General features: G+C 36.8%; 1 protein-coding gene across 12 annotated transcripts in view; it reads left to right on the top strand.

Moving 5' to 3' along the window:
• ZBTB20 (zinc finger and BTB domain containing 20) overlaps positions 1 to 24,624 on the top strand; it is a 502,030-nt gene that overhangs the window by 87,876 nt on the left and 389,530 nt on the right. For 11 of the 12 annotated variants that reach the window (XM_027878846.1, XM_027878839.1, XM_027878837.1 and 8 more), the window contains one exon: positions 584 to 643. The gene's annotated coding sequence lies outside the window, so the exon portion shown is untranslated. Of the gene's footprint in view, positions 1 to 583; positions 644 to 749; positions 831 to 24,624 lie in introns of those variants that run through there. The other variant, XM_027878838.1, reaches the window with a different exon arrangement.

The raw sequence follows: 24,624 nt of genomic DNA, 5'->3' as shown, positions 1-24,624 counted from the left end.
GAACATTTTACTTATTAAAGCCATTTATAGTTGAAAGATATGAAGACTTTATACACATTTTTTAATTTAAAAAAATTAAAACAAAACAAAAAAACTCTTCAGACTCTTGACTTGTTAGAGTACTTACCTGTAACTTTTTCCAAAGTGCATTTGAAGGACAAACATAAGTGGCAAAACTTTGGTTGTGGCACTCATGCCTAAGAGGAATGAAACTGCACTTAATGGAAAAACTGAGGGTTAGTTGTTGTGGGTTTGTTTTGTTTTTTTTTTTTTTTTTTAAGAATGAAGTGTTAGAAATCTCTCCCTATTAATTTGGTGTCCAGCTGTATAACTGTTCTCTCTGAAACATGTGTATAAATGACATTTGAAATACTGGTGCATTTTATTTGTTTGTCACCTGTGTACTACATGTGAATGTGTAGGACTTTGTTTTGTCTTCCCTCAGATAGCTGTATGTTTATATATATATATATACAGCATTCCACCCACTTTCCCCACTGAACAACGAGCTATTTGACTGTTATGGAAACTCAAGGTTTTTCGTGTGCAAATCCCTAAACATAAGCATTTCTTTTCTTTACAGCAGCACAAGAGAGAAGTGTTGAGAGCTGCACTTAACCCTTTTGGAGTCCGAAGTCAAAAGGTAAAACCAAATGCTAATTTTTGCGTTTCTGAAGGTGTTGATATCGTAATTGTTTGGAAATGCTGTTTCCTTATCACATTTGAATGGAGATTTCCCACAGGAGAAAAGCAGGGATAAGGTAAGAAGAATCAAAACATTATTAGACCTCTTTAAGAGCCACCGGCATATTTGGGCATAAAATATACAGGTAAGTTACAACTGGTAAACTGCAATTATCTATTTTACTTAATATGAAAACATTGGCATTAAGAGTCAGTGGGACTTTCAGTAGGATTTAATGTTGCTAAGGATTTAATGATTTTTGTCTCAGTATAACTTGATAGTTTTTATGATATATAAAGTTTTTTTCAAATTACAGTAAAACAAATCCTGTAGCTCTTTTCTCAGGCAAGAGTCCCTCAATGGGAGTTTTGCCTGAGTGAGAACTGAATGAGGTCTAAATAATTAGCAATTAAAATATTCAGTTATTGTGCTACTGTATATAACAAAGCACTGGAGGTATTAAAAATTGCTAATCTCCTCCTTATTAAAATGTTAACTGCTAAACATAATACAGTTCTGCATTTTCTATCATTCGTTTTTGCAGTTCATTAGTAGAGGTGAAATGTTTGTGACAAATAGTCATTTGAACTTTTAGAGGAATTGACTTTGTTTTCCTGGCATTTTAGTAATATTTCTGACTGAGTTAATTTACAAGGAAAAGTGTTTGTGGAAGCCATGGATTTTTGTCAAAAACTTGATCATGTACAGAGAGTAACTTCTAATATACCATTCATGTGTATTTGCAGAAGAGAGCAGTTGGTAAAGCCACTCATCAGGACACAGGGCTAGGCAGTTTAGGTATCCAATTTGTATACATTTTGATCAGCAGCTTCTTGTAATGAACTCCAATAATAGGTTAAGGGTTTTCATAGTGTTTACTGGTCAATTTTAAGTGAGACACTGGCTTGTGAATAGCACAGCAATGGGCCAAGGAGCAAAGTTGTGCACCCAGGTCTGTTATTTAGCACATAACTCTTTATTACTACGCTAGCTAATGTGGCAGACTATGCTCTCATCCTGCTTTACTGGGCAAAAGAATGGCTAATGCATCTCCTGTCCCCTTCCTCACACAGCAGCAGAGGAAAGATGGCAAGGGACAATGGTATTGAATGGGTGAGATACGAGTGGTAAGTTAAGGTGGTAACTGGTAGAGGAAGAAGGTGATTTAATGAAAGGATTTGGTGGCAGGTGAATTTCCCAAGGGAGGGCAACACCCTTAATGCTGTTTTCCCCATAGTCACTCCCTGGGGTAGATTTTGTTACTTATTATGCCTAAAGGGTTTTTTTTCTGACCTTCTGTAGAGCCATTTTAAACCTAGGCATTTAATTGTGCAATATAACTTTGTTGGCAATTCAGGCCATGATTCTGCAAGGATTTACACATGTATTTCACTTACAGCATTATGAGTAATCCTGTTGAAGTACATGAGATTAATTGCCGAACATAAAGTTAAGCATGTATATTTGTCTTTGTTGTAAAAGAAGTGTAGTTGCATTTATTTATTTACTTTCAGGGTGGGAAATTATTTTTAAAAATACATAATTACATGGAATTTTCCACTAAATCTGTGGCAATTAAAGAGTAGGTGTATTGTAACAAAATAAGCTTTCTGCTTGTTTCCCAAATTCTCATTTTTGTCAGGTTCTCAGCTGTAAAACGTGGAAAAGAATAAGCTGCTATCATTTTCCTTTTTACGTTCACAGTTAAACATCTAGCTAGGATGAGATGATCATATAATTTATTATAGAGGAGTGAACAGGACAGAAATCAAACAGGAAGGCAAGTGTACTTTTGTGGACTCTTGTTTATAATTTCATCAGATTGGTGCACACCTCAGACATTTTATTTGATGATAAGATATGCAAATTATTCTGGAGCCACCAGCAATACCTTCACCTGAATGTCAAAACTGACAGAGATTTTTAAATCAAACCTCAACAACAACTTGTATTTTAAAGCAACTATTCCTAGGATATAGCTACCAACTACAGACGAGTAAGTGCAGAATTGTTTCCTACTTTCCTTCATGCTGTTTTCCTTCCTCTCTTGTTTTACCTCCATGGAGGAACAGGTTGCAGGCTTACCTGTAAATACTGGGTGTAACTATGGGCAACAGTGCAGAGGAGCTATAAATGTATATGGAAGTATGTGCAAAGCACAGGAATGCAGTTTTGAAGTGGGGAGACTTGTGAAATGAAGTGTATCAGAGAAGATATCCTCTGTTTTTCCAGATGCCTACATCACATCTTTCGTATCTGCGAAGGAATGGGTAGCACAAACTCTTCATTTCAGTTGCTTTCTCTATCTTTGGCTTTAGTTTTATTGCATTTGTGTCCTTAAATCAGAATGTGGTAGTACTAGCCCATGAGTACAGTGGAACATTTAGATGATAGCTTTTCCATGAGACTGAAATTTCTCAAAGCTGTGGATGTTTAGCTGCTGGGGTTTTGGTTTTGAATGTACATATAGTCATGACAGAAAGGGTGTCACTGAAAATGCAGCTTGAGATTTAAATGTTAGATGTGTTTATTTTTGGAATCCTTGTTCCACTCAGTGCCCACTGCCTATAAAGTGATAATCTTGTGTATTTTCCCCAGATTCAGTTCCTCCTCTTCTTTCTGTGGATGTGTGCTCATAACTATGTCCAAACGCTTCTATCTTAAGTTTTCCTAGGGCTTTTTTTGGCTTGTTTTCTTCTCGTTGTTGTTTTTAGTGTGTGTACCTAATTAACCAGAAAGCTATCTGGACTGGAAACATTCAACAAAGGGTAACAACTTAAGTACTCCTGTATCTGTGCAGTGTATGTGTGTGTGAGAGAGAGCACTGTGATTAGAGAGGTTACGAAAGATCCTTTTTTGTTTTTGATTACATGCCTGGTTGTGTATGTTGTTCTGTCTCTCTGCCTTCTCTTATTTTGCTTGGCCACTGTGTCCTAACAAATCCTCCTCTATGACAGATTAAAAGTTCTGGTCAGATGCTTTAGTTATTTACAGCCTCTTCCAGGTGGGATTTTGTTATCCACAGTTAAATAAGAGTAACATTTTTTTTTCCTGCAAAACGAGGAAAAGAATTTCTGTGTGTTCCTGATTGGAAAGATACAATGTAAGTCCCATAATACATTATCAGGGACCTGGGTCCTATAGCTTTCAGGGTCCCCCAAAGTACTCTTTGTGGAAAAAGACTTCTAAAACACTCAGGGCTTACTGCTTGTGCAGATTTAGGCCACTGCAGAACATTTTGTTTACAGCAACTAATTCTAGGACCTACTTTGGTGTTGTGGATACTTAACTCCTACCCACTCAAACCGAGGCACTTCAAAAATAATTAAAGTAAATGAATAATCCACACACAGAGCAAACCTTTTCAGAGGGAAAGTGGGTTTATTGAAAGAAAAAAATTTGCTTTTTGGGTTGTTTTTTGGTTTTTTTTGGTTTTTTTTTTTTTGTTTTTTTGGTTTTTTTTTTTTTTTTGCTAAATAGTTTATTTCAAGGTCTTCTTAAATAAGAAGCAAATGCTTTTGTTGGAAAATAAAAAATAAAATTGAACTTTTGCTTGTCATTTCTGTAATGGCTGATGAAGTTAAATCATTGAAAGCTAGCAAAAAAAAAAAAAAAAAAAACAACCAGATGGAATTTGTCTTTTCAAGCTGAAGTCCAGGTAGCAGTGTGTTGCCCCTATGCAAAATGCTGACTGAGGTAGCGCTGAAAAAAATATAGTGGGTGTTGTGTTATGTTCCTTTTAATGCTCTACTATAAAGGAATTTGAAAGATTTTAAAGTGTTTTGAAAGAGTTTCTGGACCTTGTGGGAGACTGCAGGGTAAAAGCATTGAAGGAGGCGGATCAGCCATGATGACTTGGGATTTTCCCTGATTGGCTATAGGTAAAAGACTCATGGTTTGGTCTGTCACCTAAATGGATGCTCTTTAACCATCTGTTGCAGTCCTCATGCCATGGTTGCAGTTATCAACATGGATACTTCCCAGTTGCCGTAGGAGTTAATTGCTTCTGCTTTATAGGGAATAATTGCCTTGATGTAATACCGATAACCTTATTAATCTTTCCAAACCCTATGCATTCATATTTGATAAATGGGAATCTGTCATTCTTTCAACATCAAGCTTCATAGGAAATCTCTGCACTTGCAGAAGTCTTCCTTATATGCAAACTCCAAGAGAAAAAATTCAGCTTCTTTCTTATGTTGACACCACATTTGCTGGTTTTTTCAGTGCTGAATTTGATTCCAGGCATCCACCAGTATTCTGGAGGGAAAGGTGACCAGCACTGCAGCCTGCACTATTGCTTCTCTACTTGTCATGAATAATATCCCACCGGGCTAGTTAACTATTACACTGACTCTTTCCTGTTCCTTCATGGGTGATTTCTGCCCAGGGGACATGGGTTACTGCAGTCGGGCTGCCAACACAAAGTTGAGCGTTGTGCATGTGTATTAATGTTTATCTTCATGCATATGTGTTAAGTTGTTCAGCACATACTCCAGTAAAGCTAACAATGCAAGACCAGCATGCATGTTTTTTCTATTTAAAAAGCAAAAGTCAGAGGGGTAATGATTTACTCTCCCTCCTTTACCATTTTTGAAAATGAACGTGAAAGGATTTGCCTCTAACCAACACACTGGCACAACAGGTTTCTGTGGTCAGCACTTGAAGAGTGGAGTTTCAGGATGCTAAAATTCGGTTTCTGTGAGCACACGTTTGAATCACGTGGTCAGTGATTCACGTGGTCAGTGATTCACGTTGATTTGTCATGGGCCATGACCTGATACTTCCCCTATGAAAAAGACAATGTCCCTGTTCACTGGGAGGGAAAAAGTATGGGTGAAGAGTACATGTCAGGGAAGTCTTTTGAGATTCAAAAGAAGGTATGAAACCACAATGGTTTTTCTTAAATGTATGCCAGGGTTGATTCCTTTCAGTCATTCTCATTTTCTTCTTCATCTGAACTGTAGATTATCTGGAGGATATGGCACAGGTGAAACTTGGCACTTTTGCCACATTGGTTTAATTTGGTTTTAAATTCTTTCTTCTGTGCCAGTGAGTCAGTTTACCGTCACTGGAAATAATAATAGCAAATTGGTTGTCCAGGTGTCAGATTCAGGTGTCCAGAGAGATTAAAGTACTGATCTTTAATACCTTTGGTGTTCGTTTTGGGGAAGTTAATTTTTTTCAGTGGGTAGCTCAGGACAGTGAATTTTTTTGCTTCTTCTCCTGGTCAGATTTCTATTCTGTTGCCTTTTTAAAACCCAATAGGCACTTGGTTTCCATGGTCTTCCATAAAAGTAGAACTTGGCTTGACAAGGAACTAATTTTGAAAGAGAGGGTTAAATCCTTTTTCTGGAGGTACAAGATTTTAACTTTGAATATTACTGTGTCCTGCAAAAAAAAAGTTCAATATATATACCTTTCACTGAGTGGTACTGTGAAACCCTTTTCCCCTTCTCCCTCTTCCTGCCTCTCTCCTTCTTTCTTTCCCTTTATTTCTCTTCTCTTTCTCTATTTCTTTTTTCTCTTCCTCTCTGTCTCAGTATCTCCCTCTTTCTCTCCCTGTCCCCTCTTTGTATAGGTGGATGTTTGTTTTCCCATTGGAGCTGAATCAGACATTTCTATGGTGACATTGTGGAGATGCCACTGAACACCTTCTCCGTGCCTCGCTCATTTTGTAAACCTTCCAGTCAAAACCAACCTTGAGTTATGCAATATATGATTAGCAGACTTACTGCATAACTTGGTGTTATCAGCAGTGTAGGACATTAAAAGACCAACCCCCTATTTCTTCTGTACCAGCAAATAAAACAACAGACAACAAAATGAGAGACAGCAAGAAGTCAGCGGCAGTGGGAGCTGGACCACTCATGTGGCAGCAGCACATTTTAATGCCAAGTAGATGAGGTAGATCACTTTGACTCTGAAAAGCAGCTTTGAGGCCATTTTAGTCATTCTCTTTGGTTCTTTTGAATCAAACTTGTGCCATTCTTACTGATATTAATAGGACTTGGGGGATTATACAAGTCTCTATGCCTTCCGAAAGCATATCTTAAGGATGGCACAGAGAATTCATGAAAGTAGGCAGAGGCTCTTCTAAGAGACAAGCAGCTAAAAACTTGTATTTTTTTCCTGGCAAGAAATCGATACTGAAGAAGCAAATAAAGAAGCAAGAAATGATGCTACTTAGTCACTTGTAGAGCATTTCAATTATGTAAGTTTTTATTAATCTGAATTATGGTCATTTGCAGAACTTTGTTCTGAGACTTTTTCCTTCATTTGAATTTAAATATCTTTACAATAATGTTTATAGGCACATTTGAATGTTTGGGGTTTTTTATGAGATGAGATTGCCCCAAGATCTCAATATCTACATGTTCTGTGTGTTTCTTGTAACAGTTTTATTGGTATATGGCTAAAACACAGTGTTCTAATCCCAACTACTTGACTGGGCTATAAACATGAGACACGTTATATAACAATTCAATATAATAATTTAAGCCACCTTGAGATTCTGAATGCCACCAGACTATGTCTCTCAGGTGATCTCCTCCACCACGACTGGAGACTCTTATCATTACTTCAGAGGTCATCAAGGGACAGTGTCTTTCTCTTTGCCAAGACGTTATACTACAGCAGAGATTCAGTTCATTTAAGAGTGACTGAAAAATAATATTTTTACGTATTCAAAGTCTTTATGTTTGAGTAATAGCTTTTCTTTAGTTATTTTGCAATTAGTTTAAAAAATCTTCATCCTCCCACTGTTCTTCATTATAATTGGTGAATCTGAGCAGAGAGATGTGTGGAGGCAACACTGCGATGTGAAAAAACTGGTTATTATCCAGACTGATCCAAATAAGCAAGCCCACCTTCCTCCTAGGCTCTTCAGAAAAGTGTGGAACTTTTTTTCCAACCAGTTGTCTGGGGAGGGGAGCTGCAGAGTTTTTTGTAGTAATGCCTACATCCATCTATCTCTTAGGGAGATCTGCATGTGGATTTTTGAGGAGACAGTTACTCATGTATGTACACTGAACATCAGTGCCCTGCAGATAATCCTGTTATCTCTAACTTGAGGACTTTAGTGCTTTAGTAAAATAGATTAATGTTCAGTTACCCAAGCTTTGTTTATGCCATTAACCGAAAGGTGGCAACAGGGGAGAAGCAACTTGAATATGCCCTCTCCTGGAGTTGACCAGTTGTATTAACTGCTCTTTACATTCTCCAGTTAGATTTTCCATAATCTGTCCTTGAAATCATGAGCTGCTTAAATTTTCCATATTCTCAGAGTCATCCTGTATCATTTTAAGTCATTAAATTAATCTAGGTGCTGGACTTTGTGTTGAAGAAATAACATGACCTCTTCTATCCTCTTCTTGGATACAAAACCTTGCCAATTTTCTTTAGAATATATGTGCCTGTAAATAATTTCTGTCTCATAAATAAGTCCATGTTTATCTGAGTATTGATTTCCTAAACAGCAAAAGAAAGAAATATTGTCACTTTGAAAACAGGTATCTTTTCTTTCTTGTTATGTAGCTATTGGCAGTTTTACATAGTAGTTAAACTTGTGTTTACATGTTGAGATCACATTTTTTGGAACATAGTGTTGAGAGGGAAAGACATCAGTTAACGAAATCTCACTTCTCTTTTAGAAACCTTTTCCCTAACATCCAGTAATATGAGTGTTAGAATTAGTTTGGCACATTGTAGGAATAATACATATAAGCCTTGAGCTTAGATTTTGAAACCTGTATAGTCAAAGCTTGTTGATCTTGATATAGCTTGCAGCATTAGAGAGTTTAGCCTTTAAATAAAATCTTGCTTTAGTAACTACATGTTTGACAGTCAAGTAATTGTAAAATGGGTGGTTTCTAAAAAGCGTGATGTGGCGGAAGTTTTTCCTGCTTTTTTGAAGAATTTTTTAACCAGAGATTTTTTTTTCTTGAAGTCTTGCCAATGACAAAGATAAGGAGGGAACATGTGGACTCATGCAGAGTGCTCACTAGGGAAAAAAAAAAAAAACACAAACTCCTAAGCTTTGTCTGAGGAAATATCACATTTCTGTGATATGAATGAAATGTAGAACTCGCTTCTTACTGCCTTAGAAAAATCAAATGAACTAACTTACAGAACAATTTCTCTGTGTGTTCAACTTCCATTTCTTACTAGAAATCAAACAGCTTTGTTTTTCAGCACTTCTGCAAAGTTAGTCCCTCATGCACACACATAAAACCCCCTAAATCCATGCATCCTAGGGAGTCAAAGATTTAGGAAGGTACATTTTTCATAGGTAGTCATAAATATGTATGAAAAAAATTCCCATTGCATGAATTTCTTAAGGGAATAATACATGAAATCACAAAGGAAAATGTTAGAGTAAAAAGTAATGAAGTAAACTCAAATCTAGATCTTCCTATTAGGAAGAAGCAGATTGAAGTAACAACATTGCTGAGATGCTAAAAACAGAGCAGTTGAAGTAGAACTGGGTTTCAATCTGAGGCTTTGCTTTTGACCTTTTACTAATATAGGATTCTACGACATCATTGGTGTCATCTTCAGTTGCCTCTAAAATCCTTTCAGTTGTGGAAGATAGCTGCTCATAAAATATGAGTAAGACAAGAAGTCTTCATTTGTCTGTGTAAATTCAGGGTGTTAATTGTTAACACAGCTTTCGATGAGCTTAAAGAACATAGTAACTCCTACAGGAAATATTTATGTGGACGATCCCTGAAAACCAGGAAAAATGCTATATTTTATTTTATTTTATTTTATTTTATTTTATTTTATTTTATTTTATTTTATTTTTTAAGAGGAAGGGCTTGGGGAATGTCTGTGGGTTTTTTTGGGTTTTGTCCTCTTTTCACTAATGCACTGCATGCACTAGTGAAATATGAGACAGTAAAACTTTCTCCTTACACAAAGCCATCAATGTTTTAAGGCCATTCTCCTCCCTCTGAACCTGTATTGAAACAGGTGCCTCACTTGTTTGGCTCTCCTGGAGCAGTTTTATGGATTAAAGCACCACACATACCCTGCACAATGGCACTATTAACAGTGCAGAATGAGGCTGGGAGAAAAACTCATATAGGAGCTACACACCTAGGTACAGTTAGTAAACAGAGATAGTTACCCTCATTAAGCATAATTAAACCTAATATTGACTGTAAACTGTTACTTACCTTAAACTTCTCTGCAGACATTGTGGGAAAGGGATTAACTTAGCAGATAGGTACACTAATTACTACCTTCTTCACATTAAAGTTAACATCAGCAAGGCCTATATTCATAAATAAAACATAGTAGGGGATGAGAGATTGAGAAATATGTAAATTCATTTGCAGGAAAAAAAGACCAAATTAAAAAAAGAAAGTTGAGTGATGCTACTGGAAGCAAAATGGCACTCTAGCTAATTACCATGAAAAGTATGATAAATCATGGACGTGTATCCTTGACTTCTGACTGATAGAGCCTGCAGAGTGCAATCTCTCATGCGTAGCTGCCTCTGACTGATTTAAACCCATACCACTATCGGGTTTGATGGGAAAGCACAAAAGTGTGTTATTTTATTTCCTTGGGTATTGTTGCTACCTTTTTCTCCTAGAAATGGCTTGCAATTATTGTAAAAATACAGTCTGATTTCTTTTCTGCAGAAGGATTGTTGTTTGATGCAATTGACAAACTAAGGCTCCAAAGATGGTCTAGTTATGTTTTAATAGCTGCCTTTTCAAATGCAATTGATCTGGTATATTGAGACAATTATAGAAATATGATAAAATGTCAAGGGAGGGGTTGCTTTTGCTTTGTTATACTTATTCTCATGGGAGAGATCTTGTGTCCCGCAGACAAGATCAAAAGTCAGAAACAGTTTAATTTATGAAGTTCTATTTCTTTTCTGTAGAATTTTAAGTGAGTCACGTCGCTGCTCTGTGCTTCAGCTTTTTGATCTGTTTCCTTCCAAATTTCATAGTTTTCTGCATGTAACAATTTCTGCAAGGGACTGCACACACTTAGGATTATTCAGATGGCAGACATTTGCAGGGTGAGGCCATACTATGTGTTACCGTGGCAGTGCTGTTACTGCTTAATCCTGTAAATACTTTAACTTTTTAATACATGTCAATTATATGATTGCTGTTTGGGGGTATTTTCTGTTTTCCTTGGATATCTGTCCAGATTACTTTTTTGGTTGAGCCACATCAGAATAAAAGTCTCTTCTGCTGAGCTAGCTCACACCAGAGTAATCTGAGGACAGATTTATCCGGAACTTCCTGAGCAGAGCACTGTCCAAGCCACAAGCATAGGGGAAGCTTGAGTACACTAGTATTTAATGTGTAAGGTGGAAATTTAGCATAACAGTGGTATTCTTATTATGTGGATTTACCCCTGTAGTACTGATGTGATCTACAGGTAGGAATGTGTAGTTCTTAGGTATGAGTATTATGCTTCAAGAAACAATATTTAGTAATTAACAGTGTTTTCCTGCTCTGGTAACCCTTATTCTTTGCAGCTTTTTGCGTAGCCAGCTGCACATTTTATAGATGTTATATTCATATGCCTTTCACAGTTTCACTGAGTTTTGACAGCATAGAACTTGAAAGAAATATTTCAAATTTGCTTCAGAGATGCAAGTTACTTTCAAGATTTGCATGGCTAAATTCTTCAGTGACATACATGTCATAACAGATAGTAAGCAAAGAGAAGAGATGTCTGTCCTCTGAGCAACAGTCCAAAATTATTACTAGCTAGCAAAATCACAGGTTAAAGTAAGAACAATTTAATGAAGTCAGTACAAATTTAGAGGCTAGGTTCTTCCAGCATGAAAAAATATTTGCATCCCTTCTCTTGTTTAGGACTACAGAACTGCTGCAAGGAGCTTTTACCTGGAACTCACTTTGAGGAGCTATTTTTCCTGTCTCCTTCTTCAGGGAGATTTAGAAACACTCTGTTATGGACTTGTAGCTTTTTTTCTTGGTTCCCTTCCACATCTTTTCAAAGGGAAGAAAGAAGAGTCAATATATAGGAAACAGAGAAACAGACTTGAGACATGGAAGTTATTAGGCTGCATAGCCTTTATATTTCTGTTTATTATCAAGGTGCCTGGCCAGACTTTTCCAGGCTTGCCAGCTAAATGTCATGGGGAGTCTTAGTCACATTGTATCTGTAACAGTGGACAGCCTAAATCCCAGGCAAGCATTTCAGCATTTGGTCTGATAGTAACAGCTGCATGTTTTTTCTGATTAGAAATTGAAATTGGGTATATATCAGCTTTCCAGGGAAACACTGAAAACAAGTATTTTTGATAAATAATAAATATTAGGAAAGGTACATTACATAAGAAATGGGAATATAAATTCTAACCATGCTATTGGGAAAAAATAAATTATTCTACTTTGGATGTCAACATTTTAAAACCAAATGGATTAATTCCCATCTACTGCCCATCCAGCTGATGTCCACTGGACACTTTATGTTCACTGGACACAATAATAATTGATCTCTTTGATCTCTTGTCAAACTCAATCCCTTCAGTTCTTTTAAGAGTGCTTTTTTGATCCTAGCAAAACAATTATCTACGTAATAATAAACTTGAATCCCAGTCATCTCTGCAAAGCATAGGCCAAATCCTGTGAATGCATCCTGAGCCAAAATTTCCACTGAAGTCAAAATTAAGAGCTTTGTCACTTGAAGGATTTCTGTCAGGCAAAAATTCCCTGCTTACTTTCTTCCCCTGTGGTAAGGATGACTAAACATACTTATAGATTGTTATTAAATTTAGACATGAAAAAATCCATTAAAAAAAAAAAGTAAGGCATATATTTTCATGAGCATTCTTTTGTGAAGGGAGTGTCTCATTTAAGCAATAATATTTCTTAAATAATAGTTAAATGAAGTATTTGAAGATTATGATTTTCATTTTCATCAATATCAGAACAGCTGGATCCCATCACTGACTTGAGACAAAATGACTGAATATGGACATATTTCTGCCAAGTATAATATAAAAATGGGAGGCCAAGTTTTAAAAGATAGATGATACTCTTCATGTTAATTTAAGTCGTATTCTTAATCAACTGGTTTAAATTGGAATTAGGCAGAATGTGTCTGAAATACTCTTATATTTTCTACTGGATATGTAATAGGTTTCAAACCTTTTTGTAGTGTGGATCTTACATGTGACAGTCCGATACACTCAGGTCCAAGAGGAAGTTCTCTATCTGAAGTTGTTCCTAGTGGAAATCTCTCTAGAATGAAAGTAGTAGAGCTTCTGTCAGTGTCCTCACACCAGAACCTAACAGCAAATGTGCATGGCTGTGAGGACACTTCAGAAGCATCCTGGCATTTTCCTGATAGATATGAGTAGATTCAGTTACTTCTCTTTTTGGAATGTTAAATACTACTGTGTTTTGAAACTTGCAGTTTCTTGCTTCTCTTGTTTCCTATTCATTCCCTTACCTTTTCCTGGGTACTCTTATCCTTCCCCCAAATGTTGTCTTCTCTAATCTCTCCTCTCTGTTTTCCTTCTTTCTTTGCTTCCTGTTTCTCAGTAGCTCTGCACATTTGTGGCTAATGCCCTGAATTTCACAGTCTGTCCTTCTGCAAGCAAAATGCCTGTTGAAGTCAGGGAAGCCGGGGTTTATCTTCCCATGTTTTGGCCTTTGCTTGTTATCAACTAGTTACATTATATTCATAGCAAGCTATCTGTATTTTGGGACGTGCTTCAGCCAACATAAGGCCATTTATTTTACATTTACTTGTAGAATGAATCTGCTTACTTCCAATCCCCCATTTGGAAGCTTGTTAGGAATGTGCATGCTGCTATAATATGCAAATTCTAATGAGTAGGTGAAGAATAAGTATGTTTTTGTCTGATAGGCTAGTAATTTTATTTTACCCATTTAAAGACAAAGACAGCAATCTGCTTGTTTAATGCTCAGTAAGATCTTGGTATTAAGTGTCCAGGGGGTATGAAGTGCTTAAAACAAAATAACTTTTGAGCTGAGGAGATAATTATCAATGAGAGGAAATCCTGGGAAGAGCAGGGAATACAAATTAAGGCAGGCCAAGATAGATTCAGTGCCACAGAATAACTCCCAATTTACCTCTCCCTCAAATACACTGCAAATAACCCTCAAAAAGCTAAGTGAGTTAATAAACACTTTGCTACATCTACAATGGTGATGCAAAAGATCATTTTACTTCTACTGGATGTCCAAGTGTCTGAGACCATGCTTGTTCTTTGGAGTCTCAACCTACAATTTTTGTGTTGGGTAAAAAGTAGGAAGTGTTATTTCATCGGAGAAGAAGGGTTTTATTTGGGTGTTATGATTTCCTGTTAAGATTATTTCCTTCTGCAGTGAAATGGAACATATGGGCTTTTTACACAAAGAGTATAAACTATGAGTGTCAGGTCATTGTAAAAGCTAGTCCAAACTAATGTGCTGTCTGTAATTAGTCCTGTGCTCCGTTTCTTCCTTTGCTGAACCAAAAAACCCCCAACCACCTTCTCTATTAGAATATCAAAACTGAAGAATGTCTGTGTCTGCATCTCTGATATGCTGTTAGTCTGTAGCAGAATGCTTACAGATGAAAGTGTACTTACCCTCTTTCTCTTAGCATTTACTGTTGGCAGTGGGACTTGGGATTCTCAGTTAAACAAATTTTTGTGTGTCTCAGTTGCCTGTTCTTCTGCATGTCAGATCCATTGCATTTTTGATGCAATAGATTGTGATGCTTTTAAGGACATACTGTAGCTACTACATGCCTGTGAGTTAACAAATTTTAAGTATTTAAATCACATAGGAAAATTAAAAGTGGTTTCTTCTGTGGAATGACTAGTAACTTTACAGCCATCAAACTGAGCTTGGAATGACCAATTGACCCTTCCACTCTGTATGTTGACTGCTGACTATAAATGAGAAGTCTTTCCACCCCTGCCATGAGGTTATGAGATGTGGCTATGTAGTAATTAATGCCAGTGTATCATTTTTTCACTGCTACAGAAATATAATATCAGATGCTCAGATGGCATCAATTGGCTTAGCTCCACTGAAGGCAACAAAATGCGATGCCAACTTATACCAGCTGAGGATCTGGCCCACAGTTAAAAGGAAAAAAGGGACAGGCTGCCAATATGGCAGGGAACATATTGAGATTTATGGTAGTGACTTAATCAGTAAAAAGTTCTGCTTCAAGTGGTTGTCTCTTTGCACATTCACATTAGTCACTTGAGCTGGAGACATTTGGAGCTCTAACACAGCCTGTGTGGGCACATTCCTGCTCTTCCACTCTATTCCACACTTTATGCTCTTAAATATCTCTGAGCATCCCACCTCACTCCCATTCTTCTAGTTGGCAATCTCTCCTCACAGATCTACCATAGATTTGGGGCCATAGTTTTTTTTTTAACATAATGTTAATTTAGATGACCCTATTTTTTCACTTCTGCCTATATTTCTGGTGTTACTTTCTTAATCACACCTAAAAATGAGGGGAATTTCACATGTTTCTGTTGTAACTGTCATCTAGCTGTCCTATTTGAATTCAAGTATTATATTCATCTTGGTAAGAATATAAAAATTCAGTTTGCTGTCTTTGTATTCAATTTTTTTTTTTTTTTTTTTTTTTTTTTTTTTTTTTTTTTTTTTTTTTTTTTTTTTTATTATTTTTTTTATTTTTTTTTTTATTTTTATTTTTTTATATATTATTTTTATTATTTTTTTTTTTTTTTTTTTTTTTTTTTTTTACTTGGAGATAAGGTAACTGTACCTAACGTAATGCTTGTAAATTTTTATCTGTATAAATCTGATTGTATAACTTGATGGATAGAAATTCTCCATATTACAAAGTTAGTGAATAAAATTAAAGATGAAATAGCTGTAAAATCTCCCTCAGTAAAAGAAATGTTTTAGCATTTAGTTTCTAATAAGTGCTGTCTCTAAACTTGTGAGCTATCCCCAGTTCTGGTATCTTGGTTTTGATTGTTAACATTCTCCAGAGAATATAATCTTTAAGGCCTTGCAGTTTCCACATTTGGTCCCATCTGTAATGTAGTTATTTAAGAAATTCTGTGATCCACTCTTGTAATATGAAGTTGAGGAAACGCTTTGCTTCTGCACCAAAATCCCTGCCTTAAAAACTGTAACAACTGATTGATGACTTGGAAATTGACCTACAGTATGTATGGGCAGCCATTTTTGGATTACACCTTACAAATATATTTTTAAGCAGGATAAGCTTTCAGAAATAGAAGTATTTGAAAATCTAAAGCCTGCAAAGTTTGTTGAGTTTAAACATGTAATGAATTTGCTGTTCTGCCCTCCAAAAGTGCAGGAAAATAAACTAATCATTAAAACATCAGTACAAATAGAGAACTCAGATGCAGTTTTCTAAGAAGTTTCAAAGGATGCTTTGAATGACACTCAGTCTCTTACTATCATATATTTTCCTGTACTTCAGAGTAGGGGTGAATCTTCTGTGGCATCAGTATGGTGTAGGTGCTGAAATGAATACTGAGGAGGCAGAAAACAATGTTAATCTCTTTTAGTTTGCTAACTATTATGTTTTTCAGAGAATCCGGTGCTACCTCAGCTGGAGGACTATTAATGTCTTAGGAAAAAGTATAGTACCCAGTCCATCTCCTACTGAGGTCCTTGAAAATATTTGTGTTTCAATCAACAGATCGTAAGTTTAAACTTAAAGGATGTAGTATCTTCAAATCTCGTATGCTGATAATTGTAGTTGATTCACTTAAACATAGAAACACTTGAGAATATTGTGAAGTACCTATAAGAAATACTAAAATATTGCAGCAAACATTTAAATCGATATTGATTCCTATATTCTTGGTGGTTTTTCTTAGAAATAAGAGTATACTTTACAAGTTTCCAAATTATAATACATTTCTTAAAAAATCTTAGAGTGGTTTTACAAATTGTCATTGTTCTCACTTGATAGATTTGATAGATGCGGAAACTGAAACATAGAACAGTTAAGTAATTTTCTCAAGGTTGTAGGATAATTCATGGCTGAACTAAGGATAGATTATTTCTTGGCATTGAGCGTTTCATGCACTATTCCACTGCCTCTCTGTGTTAAAGAATGCTACAGTACCTTTATGATACACTTTAAAAAGAAACACAACTAGTGGTCTCATGTTTTCAAGTCTCTTTAAAAACCCTTTTCTTCAGCTGAACATCTTCATTTTCTATCCTGACCTTTTATCAAAATTAAATTTTCATACACACAAACCCCGCAGTAGAGAGGAAGAGACTGAATACCGTCTCTGACTTGCCTGGAATTAGAGTCAAAACCAGAGGGCAGAATCTAGCTAAAAAAATATTGAATTGAAATTCTTGTAAATGTATTTCAATGCTTCAAATACTGTTTCCTGTGTATTGGACCAGAACAGAAGGTTAGTAGGAGATGGATGTCCCTAGTTATAAATAATTGTGACAACAACTAACAGTACAGTGCACTTGAAAGAACAGTTAAGTCTTGCTGCAAAATGCATCTTAACTACAAAAATGACAGCCTGCATGGTGCTGTGGATGGAGGGCAGCTTGTAGTCCTATTCAGAATAATAATATTAGCTTGTGTCTTCTTGAAATATCCCAGAGTTTTGTAAATATCTCCTAGAAAGTAATCTGATGTTTCTTATTCTCATATTATTTAGGGGTGTAAGAAGACACAGTTTGTAAGAAATTTGAAGTCAGGTTATAGTACTTCTGGGGCAAGATGTATACTTGATATTTTTTAAAATTACAGTAGCTTTTACCTTACAAACAGAGTGTTGATGGTACACTTTGTGGTCTGGCTGGCACCAGTGAAGACTGTAGTTAATCCAATTTCTTATTTTACAGAATTGTCTGCAGAGAAGGATACATTCTTCTTTCAGACTCCTCAAAGCTTTGCTGAGGTGCACACACTTATGCAATTTGAAGGAAAGTTTCAATTTACAGAGAGCGTAACTTCACCCTAAGGTCGTTGCCAAAATACTGAATCCTGGTCTGTTCTGGAATGTCTAGGATCCTTACTTAGGGTTCATAAAGAGCTTTTTGAACCACTGTTGTTATTAAACTCTATTGCACACTGTGTACTTTCTGTTCTTGGATAACCTAAGAAATGTCTTTGCCTGCCCCTGAGTAGCTGGCAACAAATCTGAGCTGCATTTATGTTAGAGTCCTTCCTAAATGTTCTCACCATTCTCATGCCTGTGTTAGCCTAAAGGAAGACATTCTCCAGCAAATGGAACAACACAGTCTCCCTTACCAGTGGAGGCCGTATTATTAATTCTGGTGGCAAGTAGAATTGTGTGCGTATATCGCTAGGCTTGCTTGTCACCTTTGGCCCTCCTTGCTGAATAGATCTGCATGTTGAACAATGGAATGAATAGGAGGTGTCTTTTGAGATTTTAATTCTCTTTAAAATAGGATAAATTTCTGTTGTCACCATCTCTTTACCAAAGGGTCATGTTTATTTGTCAAGTATTGGGATGCATTGAGTATTGTCAGTATGATTCCTGTACTGTGTTTCAACAGGAATTTCTGGGTTCCATATCTGTGGAACTGCAGGTGCACAAAGGGGACTCCAAAGCTTGTCAGTATCTGTCAGCTGCAGATGCTGTATCATCTCAGGCACAGAGATGATAAAATAGTGAAACACAAAGTAACTAGTGTTACTGCCTCAAGATCTTGGAACCAATCACATGAATAAAGCTGAAGTGATAGCCAGTAAGAAGCCTTCTTAGAGCTTCATTACTGTGATTGCTTTCCGAAGTCTATGCAGAAGAAATAGGTAAGAAACTTACCTGATGATATTTTTTTCCCTGAAATAATTAGCCTGTCAACTCAAGAAGAAAGTATCTTTAGAAAAGAGAGAATTTTGAGAAATGAACCTGTGTTGAAAATTTCTATAGAATTTTTAGCCTTTTACTCTTCATCCTCTTGCATTTACTAGAATTATCTGTTTTTTATCTCATTGAAAGTAAGCTTAAGTCCTAGTTCATGAACTAGTCTTGTAGTCAAGGTGGAAGAACCTCATACTCTTCCTGTTGCAGCACAGCTCTGACAGTAGAAAACCAAAACTCAACCATGCTGCTGGGGGATTTTTAGCAACAAATTGAGATTATTTGGGTTATTTAATGCTCTCTCCCCTACGGCACCAACAACATGTAGGACACTATAATTATTCTTCACTAGGGAAACTGATGATTAGGGATGCTGTATACTTCACTAAAAGGAGATTCTGGATCAAAAGAACCAATAGACAATAGTACAAGCTAAGATAGCACAAGAAAATTTGTTAGACAGAACCAACATTTCTGTCTAGTAGTTGTACAGAAGTCATTGGATCACCAAATAACAAAAGCATCATAATGAGTAATTCCAGTTCTGGTTTAGATGAGTACATCAAACCATGTAATGCTGGGTAAGATACCTTTAGACTTTACAATTTTCAGCTAGTGCCTAACCCATGGCAATTTTATATGCTACTGCCAGCTATCTTGAGGATCAGTTAAGGAGGAGAGCAGTTGCTTTGCCCAGGGAAATTTAGATTAGATGTAAAATTGGATTTTTCATAAGGCCTTGTTTTTACCTAGCTACGAATGTTTCCTTAGCACAAGTGAAAACTTTACACATTTTAGCTCAAACTGTACTCTACTAAGCCTCCCACATTTATACCCATCTTCTTGGCAGTCATCCCAAAATATGTTTGGGTTGAAGCATTACACATTACATTTGGTGAAGCTTTAGCATTCCCTGTTGCTCACATCAATCCTTATTTCTGTTTGCTCTTGTAATTTACAGTTAATGAAAATTCTAAGTTTACCTTTGTTTTTGTTGGCATCTGTACAAGAGAACCCTTTAGCCTTTTCAGCCTCACGTCCAAGTGGAAAGCTGAATCCAAAAGGGAAGGTAAAACCTATCTAAGCAGTTTCATTTTAGATGGAAGCCCTTAGCGTGTGTGTCAGCATTGTAACATTTCTGAACAAACAGCAAAAGACCCTTGCTCGAGGCTTGACCTGTTGGAAGTATCAGGTAGACACCAGATTAGCAGTCGATCGTAACATTAGAATGCCAGATCTCAGTGGCCATCTGGTTAATGGCCTTAACCAGTTCCTGCTTCCTTCCAATTCAGGCAAGATTCTGCCTGAAATTAACAGGAATTTGCCTGATTACTAACGTGGGAACATGGCTAATAACAAACTCGTACTGATGACCTTAACACAGCGTAGGCAATATTGACAAAACAAACCATTCTGGAGTTAGTGCAGTCTTTTCTAACGAGCCTGTTAAAAATTGTCTCACAGATTTTCAGTTCAGGATATACGATTTCTGTCTACCTACAGTACCACCTATGCACTGAGCTGTGTACATACAGGGTTATAATGTTAAGCAATGAGCTGTAAACAGATGGTACGTGTATAATTTCTGTACATACACACAATTAGATAATGTGCGTAATTTGTATTATGCTTTTAAAGACATTTATTTGAAAGACAGTTTTGTGCATTAAAAATTCCTATGCAGCTATCAAATTATTCTAAAAGTAAGCTTTAAAATACACCCTTTTAATTTATTTTTGGTGCTCATTACGCGTTCTGAATCATTGCACGTTCTGAAACATTACCTTTTACATTAACAAAATATTTTGCAGGTGAGAAATACTGACAAATTCAGAAAAATGTGTAACCCAGAATTACGATACAGCTGCGTGTTTCTGGAAAAAGCAGGTCTTCATGAAGGCAAGCCTGACCAAGCCTTCCTTCATCTGCCTATAATGCTACGTACAAGCTGTTTTTCTCATGTCATCAAAGCGTCGCATTATCAGTAGGAACTCTGATCACATTTTGAAAGTTCATTTCCTGCTCTCTGGTTCTTCTGTTGCCATTGCAGAGGCTGTGCGGTCTGACGTGCTGGAGGACAAGGCATGGGAGAAAAGCACTGTTTGCACCTGTTTAAAATCTCCAGTGCTTTGTGTGGTTCCTGGGCAACAGGCAGGAATCCTGAAAAGCTAGGCTGCACTTGCTCAATTGTTGCTGGCAGCTGTGACTTTGAGAGAGCACATAGCAGCTCGTTAGCAGGTTGCTTGTGCTATGTGACATGCACCAAGCATGTCAAACTCTGAGCTGAGCTCGCCGCCTTTGCTGCCTGCAGTCGAGGCTGGGTTGCCTGGGGTTGCAGACTTGGCCAAGGAAAGCATTATAGGGATGTAAGGTGAGTTCCTCATTGGTAAAGGGGCAGGGAGGTGAGGCAAATAGATGTGAATCAGTGTTTTCTGCTTAGAAAAGGGGAACAGTAGCATATAGGTTTTCTGCACCAATGGGTGCTATTTTCTTCTGGCAGTTATGTTCTTTCAGAGTATATGTGCAATGGTAGAAATGCAGGGGATAACACGGATTTGAGTGTGAAAGTGTGTGTAAGCGTGCACACAGACACATGCATACATCATGTATGCATTGCAGTGTAGAAATACAAGATGACTTCATGGGATAATTTTAAATTTTATTATGAGCTTTGATTTCTGGATCTTGTTAGTTTGAGGGATCAGAATCAAACCTTTGCAATCTTGATCTTGGCCTATTTAGGCAGCATCCAAGCAGCAGATGCAGTCATATTGCATGTCTGACTGGCGAATTCAGACCATTTCACCTTCACATCTACTCAGTTTGTGCCTCTTGGCTCAGATCAAGCTTCTCTTTCCTATTGTAAAAACGAGTTAGTATGTTATAAATCTAGTTAAACCACAAAGCTACGGTATTGTTATGATCTGTTGAAATCTACATCATAATATGGGAACAGATCGGCCATTGTCTTGAAATCTTTTACACTACATGCTGTTTTAGCCAAGAAAAAGTGATCTATAGACCGATCTCTTTTCTGCAGCTCCAGAAAATCTTGTTTAGACACACAATGATAATATTGACAATTGAAGTCATTAACCCAAGCTGAAGAAAAAGCAAAAGGAAATCTGCCTACTAAGCAAATTAGATAAACTCATGAAAGAAAAGCACATCAAGGATCAATTTAATGCCCAGATAATATAACAAATATATATTTATATGTATATATGAATGTATGCATATATATGTATATGTGTATATGTATACATATATATATATGTATGACATATATAACCACTTGCTCAGAAAATCCCTGGGCAGTGGTTTGCCAGCCACTGAAAAGATTTAGTGCAGGGCAACAAGACTTCTCAGTTGCCCTGCCCACAGATTCAGTAACTGCCCTGGTTAATGTCAGGGGCGTGCTGTTGAGCCTGTCTGTCTGGTCTACTAGGGATGTGATGTGGACATGGTATGTTGAACCATGCTCCAAATACATGCTTCAGTGCTTATCTACTGTTGTTGACTTCTTTAGCTGAATATAGAAGCCACTAGTTGTCAGGTACTGAGGGTAAATGTAAAAAAATTAAGAAAAAAACAGAATATGCCATAATCATATATATTCAGCATGAGTCCCATGATTTATTTTGTGATCAGAGCTTTTTGTTTGCTCATCTAGAAAATGGTGATAATTGGTGTTTATCTCATATTGCTATACAAAAGCAGTTATGTTGTAAAATTTCTTTTCATGGTTGTTCCTGTGTTTTTCTGTTGTAATTTCATTTTCTATCCCAAACTCGGGTTATACTCTCTCGCTGTAGAGGGTCTTCTGAATTCACCACCTGATCTAAGTTTGGCTATCAAATTATAGAAAGGAATAAACCAAGATATGTATGTAATTCTGTGTGCTTTTTTGCTGTCTTCTGTCATACAGACTGGAAAGGATCCTAAAACTTGCAAACTGACATCACTTTGGTGTGGAGTTACAGTTTTTATTCAAGGACAATATACAAGGGTGTTATCCTTTAGGAAAGTATTTGTGATCCATTTGCTTGGCCTTGGTTAGCAGTGTTCTTGATACCATCTCATCACTGCAGTAAGAGAATTGCAGGTTTCCTCCTCTGCAGGTAATTTGGCAAATTCCTCTTAATACAGATCCACTGCTTTTAAAATTTAGGAAAAAAAATTAAATCGGTGGGACTTACTCTGTTAGTTTGGAACCTGTTGTTAGCTGGTAATAACAAGTCTGCTGCACAGCACACACGAGTCAGGGGCTGGATGTTTATGAAACACATGATAATAGGTGTTGCATTTTCTTATGTACTGATTCATTTTACGTAAACTGTATAGCACCAAAAAACACCCACTCACAAATAAAGTGCAATAGAAAAATGGCATTCAGATGCTAAGGATATGACTTAAACTCTCACAGCCAAGCACAGTAAAATTGGGAGACTTATTCTTTTTATAAATCATGCTATTGTCTCAGGTATTTCAGCTGATTTTGTGGTAAGGACAGATCCCACTAAGAGGATTGTGTGAACTATGTGTAGGTATAGTAAGATGAATATAGTAGAAGGAAATTTTAGTAGAGATACGTCTGACCAGATTTTCTCTAACTTGGGACCACCATGTTTTAATTAATTCTGTAAATTACTCCTATATTTTTAACATCCCCAGGTGTTGACAGTCTGCAAAATAAAATGTCCCCCATCTCAGATTGGCACACTTGGTTTGTTGCTATAGATTATATCTGCATTCATATGCCATGACACATCTTTCACTGTTTCCTCATGAAGGGAGTTGTAAAAGGAAGAAATGCTTCTTTGGGAACTTAGTTATGCAAGAACAGTGTGGATTGGTCAGGAAATACCTGTCAGTCTCCTTTTCCATAGGCTCTGTGATCAGAATTTGGGACTAGCAGATACACCTTTGGCAAGTCAGTGTCTACTGTGACAGGAGACAGCTCTGAAGTAGCTGCATTAGCAGCTGAAGAACCTGAAGAGTTATAGTGCCTTTAACTTGGGTCACATCCACACACTATTTTAGATGGAGGAAAAGAATGAATAAAAGTCTATTTCTAGGGTTGTCACTAGGAACAGAATCTCTCCTTTCACCCTTTAGTCTCTTGTTTTTGGTTTTGGGTTTTTTTGTGTGTGTGTGTGGTTTTTTGTGTTTGTTTTTGTTTTTGTTTTTTTTCGGTTTTGGGATTTTTTTTTGGTGGGGGAAGGGGAAGAAAACTTGTTTTTAACACTGCATCTTCCACATGTCTGCACAGTGACATGTAAAGACACTTCAGAGGATTGTGCTCCATTTAATCTATAGTTCCTCCAGTGCAGGGAGTAGTGAGTGACACCTGTTGTCATATTTGTGATGTTGAAGTTTACTCAAAACCTAGTAAAAATCCACCTTAGCACTTGGATACAACACTAGTCATCTTTGACTTTTACCTTTTGGCTTGGTTTGTTGTAATACATGTCAAAGGGAGGAAAAGCAAGAGACACCAAAGTAAGAGGTAAATAAAATAATTAATAAAGCTGCATCAGTAGATGACATAAAACAAAAAAATTAACTTGAAGCTGAACTTTCCTTCCAAGTTGCAGAGCTCTCTCTTCCTGGGCTTCTCAAGTAGCCACCCTCTTTCATCATTGAGCTTCCTTGTTTCAGCAGACATGCAGCACTAGATAGCATTGTTACTCCACTCTTCTTTGTGTATAATTTGCAGCTTGGCTGTTCTTCCTAGTCACTGGTGGGTCATGTGTCCAAATAGTCCATCAAACACTCCTAACAGCGATAACAATGCTTTAAAAGAGAGAGCATCTGAGCACTGAAATTTCTGTTACAAGAATGTAATCTTTCTATTACAATGATAATATCTGAGCTAAATTTACTAGTGTTTGCTGTGTTATTGTTCTTCTGCACCCTTTTTTTTCTGTTACTGATCTGCACTGAAACTTCATAGCAAAAAGGTATGCTAAGAAACTAGACCCTCAGAAAACAGATTTGCACACAGTAATTTTCATCGTCAATAATGGGAGATTACCTTGCCCAGTCTGCTTGTGGCTTCAGCTTGCTTTTTTTTTTTTTTTTTTTTTTTTTT

This window comes from Empidonax traillii, unplaced genomic scaffold, assembly GCF_003031625.1.
Source record: "Empidonax traillii isolate 1590-97213 ecotype Southwest subspecies unplaced genomic scaffold, ASM303162v1 scaffold46:size3806547, whole genome shotgun sequence".
In the NCBI taxonomy this organism is placed as follows: domain Eukaryota; kingdom Metazoa; phylum Chordata; class Aves; order Passeriformes; family Tyrannidae; genus Empidonax; species Empidonax traillii.
Note: the sequence above shows the minus strand (reverse complement) of the source record. Positions and strands in the feature narration are given on the sequence as shown.